The 17,344-nt window shown below is 33.1% G+C and overlaps 1 protein-coding gene across 1 annotated transcript in view; it reads right to left on the bottom strand.

The window, feature by feature from the left end:
- Positions 1-17,344, bottom strand: part of LOC111691398 (trafficking kinesin-binding protein 1-like) — an 83,448-nt gene that overhangs the window by 64,809 nt on the left and 1,295 nt on the right. Inside the window, exon 2 of the mRNA XM_023454136.1 lies at positions 5,626-5,734. The gene's annotated coding sequence lies outside the window, so the exon portion shown is untranslated. The remainder of the gene's footprint in view (positions 1-5,625; positions 5,735-17,344) is intronic.

Below are 17,344 nucleotides of genomic sequence, written 5' to 3'. Positions count from 1 at the left end.
CTACTCAATGTTACCACAATGCGAAAAACGTTTAAAAAATGGTCAGTTTAACTCATACCATGTGGAAGAAAAGTACGAAATAAATTATTTCCCAATCGATGAGGTTTCATATTTCCTCAAACACGTACATTTTGCATTTTATAAAAGATACTTTCATATACCCCCGTCTTTTCCATGTCCAAACGTTTGTGCATGATGACATCACTGGAATTTTTTTAAACAGAACTCTTATAATTTTCGGCCAGACTCTTATAACAGTGTGCAACTTTCTGAATTCATCAACATACAGTTATTATAGTAGGCAGATCTACGCCAGATTAAGAAAAAACGCTATCGGCGATCTGGGCGTTTCTCTTGATAAAAAAAATAAAAACTGATGATTTGTAGAAATAAGTGAATAGTTCTAGTTGTCTTTAAAATGGTTTGAGTTGCTACAGATACAATGATTCTCAGTATTTTAACTACATCCGAAAATGGAAATAGTTAAAAAATATATATCCCGTATTTTCTGGTTTTTTCATTTTGACCCTAAAAAAATTAAAATGTGTTCTGACATCACTAAACGAAAATTTCAAATCTACCGCCCAGCGTAGCAATTTTTTAGAATACTTATTTTTTCTAGTGACAATAAACGAGGGTCAGCGTCATTGCTTTCACATTTTTATCAGCAATTCCTTCAATGTTGCCCGATTCATCCATTGCACTGACAGACATAAACAATGTTTATAGCTAGAATCCGTTATGAAAAAATCATATGTTATTGCAAATTAAAAAGAACGCATAAAATTATAATTAGAAATTTTAGATTTTAGTAAACACTATTGCAGAAATTAAAAAGTCATATTGGTAAATGTAGTCAAGCTCATAAAATATTAATCAAGTTTCTATTTATCGAAATTCTCAAATATTGTTTTAATTCATATTTTAGGAGTATAGATTATTAAAAAATATATATTTTGCTAACATAAAATAGCCAATCTTGTGACATCATCTGAAGCATTTACTATGAAGCAAAACCAGAACATTATTCACTGAAAATGTAAGTTGTCGCAAATGCATTTGCTTTTACTTTTTACTGTAATAGTCCAGGCGATAGTGCAGTAAAAGTAGGCTTTGGCGTTTGTGTTTGAAGAATAGGAATCTGAGTTTGCCTATTCCAAAGAACCATTGCTAACTAAATTCAGGGGAACAACAAACATGCAAAAAGAACGAAATTCACCCGTTTCGACATATTTTTCCTTGTAACATTGAAATTATATAACATTGAAAGGGAATCGACAATCGATTGCAAAAAAATATTCGTATTTCTCTCATTTTGCTATATCAAATTAAAAAAAATCGTCTTGATAACTGCTACCATTCTCGAAATTAGTCACCTTTTATCGCGCGTACGCATTTTGAAATCCATGCGCCGCGCGGCAGCGCAGCTATTCTCAGTTATCCCCACTCTCGCTTTGCCGAGGAATTACAGTGACCACGGTACCTTTCTTGATTTTTCTTTCATTAAGTTTTTATCTGCCGAAAATGCAATAAACGGATATTGAAAGTACTTATAGTTAGCGATAAAAACATTTTTTTTCTCGACTTCACGATTGCGTAAGCATAATAGTACAGTCATTGAAGCTGAAAATCATCTGTAACCTCCGAATTCTTTGAAACTGCATGGATTTGCATAAAAATTTAGAATAAGGCTCATCTTAGGCTCAAGTTCAAAAGTGATATAAGCCCGATTGACGCTTTTTGTTTTTTAGTGGTAAAAACTACCCCTAAGTGAAAAAATTTGAAAAAATTAAGTTTTAAGCATTTTATTGATAAAAATCTTGTTCAAACACAAAGATTAAATAATGTTCCATGTTCTCGAACATGTTTTATAATATATTTGATCTTTTCGACCCTTTATTTAACCCTTAAAAGCTTAATGCAAAAATTAATGATAAAAAATTACTTCTTAAAGATTTTGAATGATTACATCGTGCAATTATTTAAAATAGAAGTTACCTTATAGCTAATAAAAGAATTTTTCCCTTTCAACACCTAAAAACCACCCCTGTATTGACAAAAATGATAAAAAATTACTTTATAAAAGCTTGGAATGTTTTAACGGTGCAATTATTTAAAATAAAAATTCCCTTATATTGTTTATGAAAGAATATTTTACTTTTGCCATTTTCAACTCTTACAAACTACCCNAAGGAGAGGAGGGGAGTTCGATATCAGATTTTTTGTATCTATAACCTTTTCAGCTGTACCCTATATAGGCCAGGAAATATAGAGTTGGACGCGATTTTTTATTTCAGCAAGCTGAATTTATCACTATAGATGCTTAATATTATGTACAATAACATATTAGTTTCCACAGGCATAAAAATAGAGGGAAGATTGTTTACAGGCTGGTTAATTGGATAATTAATATGAAAAGAAAAGAGCTGTAAGTTAAAAAAAAATCGTCAAGATTCGTTGAAAAACAACGGAGTTGCAGACAGTCAAATATATTATTTACGGCAGGACTATGAATATTATCGTCATTTTCTTCGGACTTGCTGTCGTTCGCTTCCCCCAACCTTCCGCCGCGCCACGGCTCGCCGAAAAATCAAGCGACCCACTGACTTTTGACAATATTTCTCATGCACTTAACATACTTCTACAAATAAAATATTTTTACTGGGAAAGTACTCGGGTTGCCGGTTATGACAGTATTTTTTTTGCCGCTATCAACCTAATTTGTTAACAATAGGCCGTCGACTTTGACAGTCTGTAAGGTCTTTTGAAGACAAAAAAAATACTTTATTGTTTTCTCGTGGAAATGAACGGGAAAAAGTTATAAGCGAAAAACGTGATTTTACGTAAAAATTATACAATTAACCAACCTGTAAACAATCTTCCCCCCATTTTTATGACTGTGGAAACTAATATGTTATTGTACGTAATATTTAGCATCTATAATGATAAATTCAGCTTGCCGAAACAAAAAGTCGCGAAATGGTTTATTTCCCAGCTCTTTTGCCTGGCCTATCGAAAATCAACCACCCTCTACACTCAAACATGTAATTTTACACAATGTATCATGTACATAATATGTTCAATTCATTTACATTTTTCGTAGCCGCTAGAAGGATTTTTTTTGAAGTTGTGGTGGTGTGATACGGGCCGTGGGGCCTACCATGTTAAAATATTTTCAAGGTCATCGTACTTCCGATTATATCGGAAGTTGATACCAACTTTCTTATTTTAAATGGAACCTCCTGTATATTATTATATATTTACGATTGACCGTTTCCGAGAATGATCGAAATTTTTAAATGGAAATCCCCAATATTTTTAACAAATTCGCATTCTGCACTACAATTGAGTGTAACTTTGTTTCCCTACACCTAAACCCAGTCGTTTTCATTTTATTTACGAATAAACATTTCCCGTTTCTTAAAATTGTGTTTTCATTTCTTCGTACATTTTAGGTTGGCCCTGACAGATAAGTAACAATCAACATGACCACTGTCACAGGTTTATAATTGTCAAATTTATTTTAACAAATGTTTAAAGTGTATTCCTTCAACTTCTAAACATTTTTCACACCTTGTTGGTCATAGCTTCTATCACCGGATTCTATTTAGAAGTTGAAGGAAGACATTTTGAACATTTATTGAAATAAAGAATATAGCAGTATACGTTAACTTTGCGAAAAACATTTATAAAACTTAAAATTATTTCCTTTTTTCACACTATAGTCCAGGCAAGTTAGACCAAAATCACCCAGAATACGGAAATTTTTTTCTGATGAACCAATCGAGTTGCGGTTTTCGGCATTGTCTTCGGAAAAATATAAGGAAAAAAGTCTATCTATTACACTTTGGGGCTGGATCGAAACTGCATTGCGGGTGCATAAACTGCATCTTGGAGTGCATCAATTTTTCCGAATATTTTAAAAATTGACTAAAAGTTGTAGAAATTTGTGTGCACTGGTTTTCGGGGTCGGAGATTCCGAATCTGACCCTGAAAAATATGCCCGACGGCCCTGGGGCCCCCCAGGTGCGCTAGCGGGGGCCTTCTGTAAAACATCAAATAGCTGAGTAATTGCCTTCTAAATCCCCACGCGGGGGTTTTTGGGGTCAGGGATTTCGATTCTGACACTGAAAAGTATGCCCGACCAACCTGGGACCACCCAGGGGGCAAGGGGGGTCTTCTGTAAAACATCGAATAGCTGAGTAATTGCCTTCTAAATTTCCACTTGGGGGTTTTTGGGGTCGGGGATTTCGATTCTAACACTGAAAAGTATGCCCGACGCACCTGAGCCTTTCCAGGGGGGCAAGGAGGGCCTTCTGTAAAACATCGAATAGCTGAGTAATTGCCTTCTAAATTTCTACTCGGGGGTTTTCGGGGTCGGGGATTCCGAATCTGACACTGTAAAATATCCATTAATCTTAGCTTGTCTATCACTGAGAAAAATTGTCGTAGAGTTGGAGAAACCCTGGACAATCCGTTCCCAAGAGACACATTTCGTTAAATCAAAGAAATATTCCTTAAAATTGAAGAATATTTCATGGATCATGGATTTTCAAAAGAATCTCTTGGGCCCGTGCAACTGCGGATAATGCATAACAATTAGGCGACAAAATCCGATTATCGACAATGCAGATCTTGTGGGTGCAGGAAGCATGGAATTACATGCACAGTTGCATGTACAAATTGTTTTGGAACCAACTGTTCCAATCCTGAAATAGTCGAAAATGTAATAGATGATAGTGATGGAGACAGTGATGACAGTACTGATGATGAAAATTGTGATTGATAGTGAATAAAGTGTTAGATAAACATATGATAGTAGTTGTCTCACTAATTGCCTTGCAAATAAAAAGAAAATTGGTTCTCAGAATAAAGGGGATTCTTTTCTACTCATTAATTTCTTGTTAGTTTTTCTTACCCTTCTTTTCTAATCTCTGTAAATTTAGTGTGTTACAATGTAAAGATGAGCCTGCAAGATCATGGCTGGTAAGCAGGTGGAGCAGTTTTATTGCAAAAATCTGATGTGCCTTTCGATGTTTTCCAGAAAGCCCACCTCACGGTCGTCGGGCATACTTTTCAGTGTCAGAATCGGAATCCCCGACCCCAAAAACCCCCGAGTGGAAATTTAGAAGGCAATTACTCAGCTATTCGATGTTTTCCAGAAGGTCCCCCCCTTGCCCCCCTGTGGGGCCCCAGGGCTGTCGGGCATATTTTTCAGGGCCAGATTCGGAACCTCCGACCCCAAAAACCCGTGCACACAAATTTCTACAACTTTTAGTCAATTTTTACCATTTTTAAAATATTCGGAAAAATTGATGCACTCCAAGATGCAATTTATGCACCCGCAATGCAGTTTCGATCCAGCCCCAAAGTGTAATAGATAGACTTTTTTCCTGATATTTTTCCGAAGACAATGCCGAAAACCGCAACTTGATCGGTTCATCAGAAAAATATTCTGATTTATTGTCTAACTTGCCTGGTCTACTACGACAATTATTCTGTTTGCAATTAATTTTTAATGGTTTGACACAACGGAACTATTCGCGTCAGAGTCTAACTAATGGCATTCTTATGCTAATTATAGCCGCGGGAGGTGGGCCTTTGTGACAAAGAGCAAGAACTCACCAGTGAGAGTCTCCTGGCTTCGTGTAGAAGGCTTAGGTTGGAGTGCGCGCTGGGCGCCACTCGTACCTTCCTGGGATGCCAGTTTGGATAGCAACACTTTTCACTGAGCCTGAAAAAAAAAAACAGCACATTCAAATGGTACTTTAACACGCAGAATACAAACAAATAAATGATATTTCCATTCAGGAGGTACTGGGTATTTAATTTAATATTCCTTGTTGACGACAAAAACGAGAAGAGAACGAATTACATTAAAAATTAAATTGAATTGTTTGACGATTGGCTACAGACTTTCTGGCGAGAGCAATTTGTTGATGTTATGCTATCGTTAGCTACACGAAGAAAACTGTGTTGTATTTCTAATAAAAGCCCTATATCTAACCGTTATACAAGGTGGTCCCGAGGTAATGACCCAAAATTCGTGGGTAGATTCCCGCAGCAAAAATACTGCGATTTAGCCGAACTTACCTTAGTCCAAAAGTTGATAGTTAAAGAGATACAGGGTGTTAAATGTAAAATATTTGTCGGCATCACCCTTTTAACCGCTTATGAATTCGTAGCCACTCGAAGAACTGTCACCGTCGATGGAATGTTGAGGGCTTGCTTTTGTTTATGTTACAGAAATATTAGAGTACCAAATTGTTATCTCTTCAGGGTTAAGTTTTAGCCTGTGTGTGAAAGACCATCATTATCTAACTTTTGTAAATACTTCCTTATATGGTCATGTTTGGTAAAAAGTAAAGTGATAGGGTAGAGGAATGCACTGGGTAACGCCCCTCTGTGAACGGAACAAAACTGAAAGCCCTGGAAGCAACTGCATCATTCAATTTGATGAAACAATCATAGCTGTGTGGCTTTTATTATCATTATTATTGTTTTGATAGAAAAGTGGTGAACAGGTTGCTAGGATTGACAGTAGCGGACCGTTAGTTCCTATTTTATAACTTGTATAACAGCTCCCGTACTTTAGTGTTTGAACTTGTAATAAATAGCGTCACCCGTTTATTATTTCGATGGAGACAATGGAGCAAACTAATTCCCATGTGTCTCCGACATATTATTTCAGTTTATTTTCATTTATTTCTTAATAAATGCAAATATCTACATAAAATTTTTGGATTTGGAGTTCTTTGGGTAGAGGAATCGAAATTTGTTCACATTTTGGTTATAGTTCATAGAGGGCGCCAGCTGCCGTAGGTTGAATGTGTTGAAAACGACATAACTTTTTGTGCTTTAAGGTATCTCATCTTTGGTATCAAATTCTTATTTTCCAACTGTTTACACAAAAAAGGTAGACTTTATGAAAATAGCTGTCTCGCACTGTTTCCGAGATATTTGGCTTTGAAACTGCCAATGCTAATAGTTGAAATAATTAAAATAATTTAGAAATGTTAAAAACCAGGGTTTATTTAGAACTGAAAATTATAATGAACAGCTGTTCTTCTCAGGTGTTTATAGTTTCTCCATAAACAACCGAGTTCATGTAACCCCAAAAGGTGCGCCATCTAATTGCATTCGCATTTTTCTCAATATATTTAAAGATACGTCATCAAAAAGAACCCAAACCAATTCAATAAAGACCTGTATGAAGACACGTGGATACATCTTGTAAAAAAAAAATCGATAAAAAAATAAACGGCACAAATATCTCCAATACCGTTAGAGATAGGTATAGGGAACCTATACAGAGTTTGAAAGAGTTTTAAATTTCCTAACTCCCATAGTAAAAATATACTGAGTGTCCCATTTAAAATAAGCAAGTTATTGCTGTTTAAAGTTGAGAGAAGTATTCAGCAGTTTTTTGAACAGCTTACTATACTAAGTGACGACATATATAACAATTTATAACTTCAAGGATCTAAAATAGACCCTCCAAAGCTGCTTCCTTAAAATTATTTTTTATTGCTTATATTAAATCTCCACGCTAAGCCTGCATTTTCACTAAAATTGAAATATCTCGCAAACTGTAAGTCCTAGGTATGCAGAACCTTTAATAAAGTTCACCTATTTTTTTTACGGTGCTTTCAAAAATGCAGTAAAATACAGGGCGTTCCATTTAAAAATACATAACTTCGATATGGTACGCTTTTCCTGAACACCCTGTATATTTTAAAATATTTTTAAAATGTAGCCGTAATCAACCTAAACAGGTTTCTGTAGCATTTGCCGTTTGGTTCCTAGCGATCGAGGCGTTACTGGTGGCCCACCCTGTATAATTATAAATTTAGCGCAATAAAATGGAAGATTTTGGCTGTAACAACAACCACATTTTTAGAAAGTTTTAAATAGTGGATTATACAGGGTGGTCCAAAATGACCAGAGCCACCGATAACTGTTTAGGATTGAGACCTACTAAAAAACGTTTCAGATAAAAACTGTAGAATGTCAAATCGCCAATAAGCTGGTGACCTTAAATTTGACCTTGACCTTCTGTTTCAAGGTCAAACAAAGGTCAACTTGAAAATATTAAATAAAATAGATCAATTCAAATTCATTTTCTCTCTTTAAATGTAGATATCAAAGTTGTCAGAAAAGCATAAAAATAAAGATTTTTCAATAGCACATTATTATTTCCTAATCATCAATATTATTCTTTAATCATACTCGAAAGCTCATGAAATATTTTGTATCTTACAAAAAAAACGTACAAAAAATCAATTGTGGAGATTTACCTCTCTGCGAAACATGTTAGTAGGTACCTTATTTAGGACATTTTTCAATTTTATTGCCGACGAATGATGTCATTCGTACCAGTCAGATCAGGAATCCACTGAATCGTTTCAAGTTCTATAGCAGTTTGGGTAGGATCAGGAAGTAGCTAATTTTAATTGTTAAAAAGAGAAAAATTTATATCACAAAGTAAAGAAGGCAAGCCCTTTGTGATACAAAAATAGATTATGTTAGATATTTTAAACGCGAATATATACAGTTTTATTTTACGCAAAATCCGAGGGGCTGGACACTCACCAAAATATTGTATATACAGGGTGTGCCATTTAACACTCCCGCTACCAGTATTTCCGAAATGAAGAATTTATTTTAGTTTCGGAAATTGGGGTTGTTAGGTCCCTCGAATAGCTTCAAATTGGAGTTAGAATTATTAGTTCAAATCTTTCTGTATAGATGGCGTGGCGATACTAAAAAATTTGTTGTTCCCTGGAACGTGGAAATACAGTCCATCTGAAAGATCGTTAAATTTTGAGTAATTTTTGTAATATAAGGTTTTTCCCTATTTTTACTTGTTTTCGAGATATATCGACTGCATTTCCACGTTCCCGGGATGAACAAATTTTTTAGTATCGCCACGCCATCTATACAGAACGATTTGAACTACAATTTGAAGCTATTCGAGGGACCTAACAACCACAGTTTGGGGAACTAAAATAAATTTCTTCATTTCGGAGATATTGGCAGTGGGAGTGTTAAATGATATACCCTGTATATTCAAACTTGCAATTATAATTAACTAGTATTTATGTGTTTAAAGTTGTAATTACAAGTATTTATGTTCAGGTATCTATACATAGGTCTCCGTCATAAAAATCTTAGTTCTATCAATGTTAATACAAAATCTGCAATGGTATTAAAATTTTTGTAGAACTGATCCTAAAATTGTTTCTGAATTTATTTTTAAAAACTGAGTAAAGCTTTATTTAAATCTTTCGACAAAGATATATTTATTTATTCATTTTAGAGATAACCACAGACATTTTTAAATCTTTCATAAGTATCACCTATATTGTTTTTATCTATAGAATACGTAACCAAAACTGTGGAGTTAAATTGGCAGAATTAGTTAATTCTACATCACAATTTTATAAAAAAAAAAATCATGTATTGACGTGTGTCCACAACATATACGTTTGTTTAGATACAGGGTGTTCAAAATTAATAAGAAATCCAGTTTATTCGAAATGGAAAATAAATACAATTGTCATTTTAACCATTCGTTTTATAAGCTACGCTATCAGAGAAGTCGAAGTAAGGTCTGTCCCTTGTCCACAAATTTTGACGTTTGTAGGCCGTCAGGATCCAGGAGCATTGCGATCCACATCCTCGAATCTAACAAACTATGCAACTATCGTTAATATTTATTACATTTATTACTTTTATTAACTATTATTTACGCAACAAATTATTTCTTTCTGTGATAAACTACCCCTCGATCGTCCTAATGAAGAAATGTTATACTACTTTCTTCTCTACATTCACTGGGTGAATGTTTTTAAACAATTTATTTAAACTGTATTTAAAAATATTGAAAAATGTATAAAATTATCTAAACGTAAATTGATTGATATGTATGTACAGGTACACCAAATTAATTTGAGTTCTGAAGGTAGGATGCGCAGTGGCAAGGTAGTGAAGTGGGGACTATGCCTTTATTTATTTCGGTTACCTGCTGCTTGCATTTCCATCTTATTTTACATCAAACGCGATCTCTTTTAGATTAGCGCATTCCAAGGCTTAAGTTAAATTTGTTCAGTCACATTTATCGGGTAATTAATTGTATATCGATCATATTTACGTGGACTGTTATGTATCTAAACGTATTTTTTAAATACCTACTGTTCACAAATTTGTGCACCTATGTACGGAATGACCTACCTCTCACCAAAATCAGAATTCTAACGGATCTCTTAGTGAATGAAATATTACAGTAGTTACGCTTTCATATTATTCAGGTTTATTGTAAATAAAATTTCAATTACAATAAAGAAGCCATAAAAATTTAACGTCTGTGGTCAGTCCTTAAGTACTTAGATTTTATGTCACAACAATTTTAATAGAATTTGCATTACATCAAAATTTATTCTCTACATACTACATGACAAATTTTTCACAAATTGATCCGTTAGATTCTATAATGCTACTTTTATTTTGCCACCTCAGATGGCTGACCCTAAATGAAATTAATTACTTTTTTTGCTTCATTTTTGCGGAATATGTCTAATAATTGTGATGACCAAATTAATTTTTATGACAATAATAGATGTGATATTAATCTATCTTTCAAATTTGCTTTGGCTACTGTTGATGAGATTCATACCATTCTTAATAGTATCAAAACGGATGCATTTGGTGTTGATAATATATCTCCCACTATGTTAAAATACTGTAGTCCATTTATTGATCCGTATGTTACTCATATAATTAATTGCTGTATTGAGAAACAATACTTTCCTTGTTTGTGGAAAAAGGCAATCGGCTTGCCTATGCCCACAAAATAATCCAGAATCGTTCTCTGATCTTAGTATATTACCTGCGCTTTCCAAAATTTTTGAAAGATTGTTATATAATCAAATTTATGACTATTTTGTCTCTTACCTCAATCGCAATGTGGCTTCAGGAAAGGGTATAGTACCTCAACTGCTCTAATTACTGTCACTGATGATTTAATAAAAGCACAGGACAGGGGACTAGTTAGTGCTTTAGTTTTATTGGACTTCTCTAAAGCTTTTGACACAATTAATCATAAGCTTCTTTGTTCTAAACTTAAGTACTATGGGTTTGATGAACCGACTTTAGATCTTATTAATTCTTATTTGCATGAAAGATCTCAACAGGTATGTGTTAATAACATTCTATCTAATAGTTTAGAAATACTTTCTGATGTACCCCAGGGGTCAATTTTGGGTCCCTTATTTTTTATAATTTACACTGCTTCCATTTTAGAATCAATTCAACAAGGTAAAGTAGAAGCTTATGCTGATGATACTCAACTATATTATCATTTTGATATTAATGATCTGGATAAGCATGCAATATTGTCAGCTCTGAGTTACAAACTGTAAGGCAATTATCTGATGAACATAATTTAAAATTAAATTCTAGCAAATCAAAAATATTTTTTTTTGGTACTAAGAAAAAGGTACAAATATTAAGATTCAACTTTAATATTATAATTGATAGTATTCCAATTCCTATTACTGACAGTGTAAAAAATCTGGGAGTTACTTGACAGTAACTTACGATTCAATCAGCATGTGAAAACATTACACCAAAAATCTTATTCTTCGCTTAGATTAATTTATAGTAGTCATCATATCCTGAATAAAAAACTTAAAATTATGTTATGTGAGTCACTTGTTCTCTCCTATTTTAATTACTGTGATTATGTCTGTGGTCTATGCCTTAGTGTACAAGAAAAAAATAGAATTCAAAAAGTTCAAAATTGATGTTGTCGACTTGTAGAGGTCTTCTAATATTTCATGAGCCGCGAAATGCGCGAAAGGCGTGGCGTAATTCTTCTAATAAGCACGTTGTGAAAACATTGACTCAGAACTAGACCATGTGCATCTTTACAAGTAGACATGAACTAAGGCGCTCGGGCATCAATAAAGTCAACTGACGAACGTTCGTTATATATTTTTTTATTGTTTAAATTAAAATAATAAAGAATAGGGCATTTTATTATGATATTTGTAATCGGATCAAAGGCTTGTTTACGCTAGAGCTCGAGAGAGACTGTGAATAATAGGTGTAATGTTTTTAGGACGTAGAATAATTTAGGCGACGGTCGGAATTATGTTTCTGCGCATATGAAGGTCAAAGCTCATAAGATTTTAAAACATCTCTACATGGATTAAGAAAATTTGATCATATTTCTCACAAAATTGTAGAAATCAAGTGGCTCAACATGGAGAATCGTCGACGTCACCATCTTGGCAATATTGTGCATAAAATTTTATCCATTCCTTCCTATTACTTATTCATTAAAAACTAAATTTGTTAAACGTTCATTCGAGGAATATCCGATTTAAAAATACCTTTACAATGCCACATCATCGTAGTGCCCTATTTAGAAGATGTTTTACTTATGTATAATTCTATCACTTTATACAATTCTCTTCCCGATAATTTTAAAATTTTTAATATTAACAAATTCAAGTATAAATTTAAATCATATCTATTGAGTGGAGCTAATTTTATAGTTTATAGTTGAGGATTTTTATTTTAAACTGTTGATTATTGATAGGTATTTTATTTTAATTGTGTTATTGATTCTTTTCTGAGCGATTGTCTGTTGTTTTTTATGTATTTTGAAATTACATACATGCTTTCGCATACATATTATGGTTGAGTGTGAATAGCTTTTGCTAGACTTCACCATGAGTTTGCGAATTTTTCCCTATATTTTTTTTCTATTTCTTTATTTTTATATTTGCATTATCTGCTTCTAATAAAGACGATTTATTATTATTATTATTATTACTTACTCTATATTTTAATCCAATGGTGCACTTATAGTATTATTCTCTAGACGAATCTTAGTTATGTGTTACATTGACCTTGATATTAGTATTTGGCTGTTAGTTGGAATATTTGTCACACAATTTTCCGTGGTGGTCATTTATATAACTGCGAAATAAACCTGTGGTATTTTACTTGGTAAAATAGACGTCATTAATTGATAAGAAAAAAGGTACACTATTTACTTCTGTTTCTATTCATAAATTGTGATGATTTATAATACGTAGACACGATGCAGTCATAAATAATACAATAACTGATACTTCCAAATGTAAGAAATAGAGGATTACTATCGCAACGAAAAATTAAGCTGATAATGCCATAAAACAATACCTATAGTTGCCGTTAGTAGCACATGATAAAAAAATAATCGAAATAAAATATTTGTGGACAAATATTTTGATGTAAATATATTACTTTTTACATACTGGCATGTATCGAACATCATTACACATAACTACTGCCATAACTGACCTGTTTATTAAAAAATTTGTAATACTGTTACACGAAACAGATTTTAAGGACGCTAACTAGCGGTGTTAAAATTGTAACTTTGTTAAAATAAGATAAACGACGTCACAGATATTTTTGTCTCATTCCCAAATTTTACATAACATATTTCAGTGAGACTGTTTACATCAATTACCTCAACGGTGGATATTAATAACACCAGATTTACGCTTAGGAACAAAATTGTTTTCATCATCAGCTGATTCCTGAAATCCAGTTTTTAAATATTTTTATTTTCCTCAGGTGCTTTCAATTATACATATCTAAAAAATTAGATTTGTTGCGACAGGGTCAGATTTTTAAAAATAATCTGGCACTTAGATGTAAAACAATTATAGAAAAGTTTATGTCAGCCGACCAACGATTATCATTAAGATTATCCGATTTTCTGTTATTGTAATTCGCAAAACTGTCAGTGAAAATGTGACATGCCAAACGATTATCAACAATTAACTACAAACTGAAGCACCTACTGTCAATAATCTTCCTCGAGCACCAGCATTTGATAATATGAAAAATATTTTGACTTTCATCAGACCGTTTCATCAAATTGGATATTCCCATCATATGTCTAATAATCCCGATAACACTGTAGATTCGAAAATATGTGGCAGTGCCTTTATTCTAACTATACTGCAAACTATAGCACTCAGTCTCATCATTTTTCAAAGTTAATGGCTGGCGATCGTCAATTTTTTTGTCAAATGTAACTATTGTATATGACATATCTGTTATCTAATAGCTGTTTTACATTGACAATTTATTGATCAATTAATTCATGAAGTCGCTTCATCAAGAAATTGGACAAGTGTAATGCACCAAATCTGCTGTCAAATAACTTCATGAATTTATTCATCAAGTTCTTGACGAATTAGAGCATGTTCTAATTTTCGTCAATTTCTTCGTGAAGTTCGGAAGTACCAACCCAACACATTTTCAGTCTCAGATCAGTAATGAGGTTATGTTATTGGAATATGTAAATAATTCTGTGGCGTCGTACTAGTTTTGCATTGTATTTACTGATTTGTTACTTACAAAAACTAATATTTATATAATATGTGTCAGATCGGTACCGCAGTTGTATTACTACAATTATCAGTGGAAAGGTGAAATTTTGAAATTTATTTGCTTCTTTGATTCATTGGTACAACTGATTCATACGTCAAAAAACTTGACAAAGTCTGTAGCACTGTAAAACCACACTGTTTACCAATAAATTCGTGAATTAATTCATGAACAACGTAGTCAATTTATTCATCAATAAATTGTCAATGTAAAACAGCTATAATACATAAAAATCCAACGTTACGGTAATTTGACTTTCCGATGAGCTGGATGACATGATTTTGCATATTTTTTTCTTTAATTATTGGCAAAAATCGAAGTAAAAATCAAGTCATTATAACATTGAGACAAATATTGACAAAGTTATACAGGGTGTTCTGAAAGTTCGTCAGGAAACTCGATTCTATGGATTAAAATAATAGCAGTATGTAATGAAAGTCAATTGTTTGCAAATTACAGCTTGTCAGTTTTTTATTTTTCTATTTAAATAACTTATTAAATTCATGTTCAATTAGTCTCTCATTTGGTACACCCATAGATGAAGCTGTATTGGACCAGTCAGAGAAAAGTTTCATTATGTGCCGCCAGAGGGCACTTTAAGTACCTAGAACTCAAAATTCGTTTTGTTCATAACTTTTTTCTCTTACTAGACATCACAGAAATTTAAACATTATTGACAAGAGAAACAATATCAGAAAAAATTATGTACTCTGTTCAAGCTGATAAATGTAACCGTTTACGAGGAAATCGCTACCGGAGTTTCCTGATGGACTTTCAGAACACCCTATATAGTAAATGCCAGTATGTAGCCATTAACGCTGATATTTTGTTTGTTTATGACGTATTTTCCGAGATACCCTGTATATCAAACCCAATGGTATGGATTCTAAAGTGCAATTCAAACATAATTATTTCGTTTCATATACCAGTGGCGCGCGAAAGGGTAAGTTTCGCCCCTTTTGTAAGACATGTATATTCTCTGTCTAGAAAACCAAGAATTTTAAATCAATTGTTTAGAAAAAAGAAAAGGTAGACATTCTTCTTGCTCATCTGATTGTATTTCAACTGGATGGTTTACCTCAAAACTATATTGGGAAGCAAATACACAACTCTGCAATTTAGTTACGTAAGCTGCTGCAATATCTGAACCTGGTGAAATAATTATCAAAGTGTAATAACTGTGAAAGAGAAAAAAAACTTAATGCGACAGCGATGACCGTGACCGCAAAAAAATTGGACTCTGGATTTTATACGTAAACAAAATTCATAGACATATATCAACAATAATATTAAAACATTTAAAACCACGTATAGTTAACTATATTAAACTATTTCATAAATGAATAAAATGTCAACGTCTAGTTAGTTACTAAAAACAGATACTTTGAATTAAAACCGAATGAATATTAATACATCTCTCTGTAAAATTGTTCTTGTTTTACACATTTCTCAAATAACATGTATAGTCCAATTAAATAAGCGTTTAAATCGAAATTTTGGTCAACTTGACTGAACTTTTGATGAGTTAGTTTGAGGCGAAAAAAGATAAAACAAAGGGGTTTTTCAAGATAACTCAAAAGGGGTACGGGCTAGAAAAAAAGTTTCTTATAAAAGTTGTATATCATACAGTTCTACAGTGTAGGAAAGTACCGATGGTCTATCAGAAGTTACGTGAGAGCAATAAAGTAAGCCATAGAAATCCATGTGATAGACAAGGATGGACTTGTGGAAGGGCGAAATGGGCGTTGACTATTAGACGCCTTCATTATAGCCATCCTTGTCTATCGCATGGATTTCTATGGCTTACTTTATCGCTCTCACGTAACTTCTGATAGACCATCGGTACTTTCCTACACTGTACATAAAAATGTCCTCTTGACTTTTTCTTGTACTATTAAAATTAACAGAGTTAGAGACGCTAGAAGTTAAGGTAAGATTTCATAAATTTAAAAAAATCATAACAAACAGAAAAATGAATGAATTTTGTAATTTTTGGGGTAGTTTCCTTGCAAAAAAATTTCTTGTTTTCTTAATGTTTTGGACAGGAAATTATATGATATACAGGGTGTTTTCACTTTAAATTTGGAAAATGCAGGAATGTATTCCCTATCAAAAATTAAGTGTAGTTTGCTCTATAAAAATTTTGTATGAAAGCCTTTGTTTTGGAGATACAGGGCGTTGAAGCTTAAAAAAAATAAACACATTTTTACATATTTCGGGTATCCACGAGTAGATTTGATTTAAACTTGGTACACATTATGCGTATTGGGGGTTCTCATAACTGACAGAATATTAGTCCTATCGCATTAGCCAGTGGCGTGCAAAGGGGGGATGCGTGGCCCCATTTTCAAAAAAAAAGTACGCCATTGAGTTTTTCGAAGAATGTAAAGTAAATTTAAATACTACCATACAAAAGCAATCTAAAAGGTCTCTTGGTATTTTTCGATAATACGCAGCGTTCATGAGATTCTTGGACTATTAANTAACCGATCATCATCTAAATTTCGATACTTTCCCTTTCACTCAAATGACGGACCATTTTCAAATAAAATGAATTCTGATAGAATAATGATTAATCAACTTAAAATAAAACACAAACTTGCGAGGACAAACTTCAAAATTCTGACAACTATCAAAACTATAATTTTTCCAGCGCTTCCTTGATAAATGATTAGTATTTTGTCATCGCTTGTATCATGCATTCTTGAAACTTTGGAACCGAATATCTCGAAAACTTCCATTTTGAAGGTCATACGTTTTTGACATATTCGTCCTCAGAAAAATGTGCTCTATCGAAATCCGTGGAAAAAATATGGGGTGCCATTTAAAAAAATTGCCGATGACGTCATAGCTCAAAAACAAACAAAACAAAAAAAAGTCGATGGCTGAA

The sequence above is a fragment of the Anoplophora glabripennis genome, unplaced genomic scaffold, assembly GCF_000390285.2.
Source record: "Anoplophora glabripennis isolate ALB-LARVAE unplaced genomic scaffold, Agla_2.0 scaffold217, whole genome shotgun sequence".
Lineage (NCBI taxonomy): Eukaryota > Metazoa > Arthropoda > Insecta > Coleoptera > Cerambycidae > Anoplophora > Anoplophora glabripennis.
This window is presented reverse-complemented; position numbering and strand designations above follow the sequence as displayed.